The sequence below is a fragment of the Eimeria mitis genome, genomic scaffold (genome assembly GCF_000499745.2).
Source record: "Eimeria mitis Houghton genomic scaffold, Emh_scaff1748, whole genome shotgun sequence".
NCBI classification, from domain to species: Eukaryota; Apicomplexa; class Conoidasida; order Eucoccidiorida; family Eimeriidae; genus Eimeria; species Eimeria mitis.
In genome coordinates this window covers 1-283 of record NW_013570064.1, presented here as the reverse complement: position 1 = coordinate 283, position 283 = coordinate 1, and positions in this window count along the sequence as shown.

The window sequence follows — 283 nt, the reverse complement described above, 5'->3', positions numbered from 1 at the left end:
ATATATATATATATATATATATATATATATATATATATATGTGTGTGTATAGGGGTACAAAGGTGGTGGAGAGCGGCAACATATTGTCTCCATCAACGGAGACAGTTGACGAAGAAAAGGAGACACTTAGAGACTTTATTTTGCGTCATTCTCTTCTTTTTCCCCTCAAAGGAAATTTATTTATTAAAAATAATTTTTTTTATAAATTTAAACAAAAATTTTATAAAGGAGACAATGAAGATGATCAAGGAGACTCTTTTGCTTGTAAGAGTTTGGGTTTATA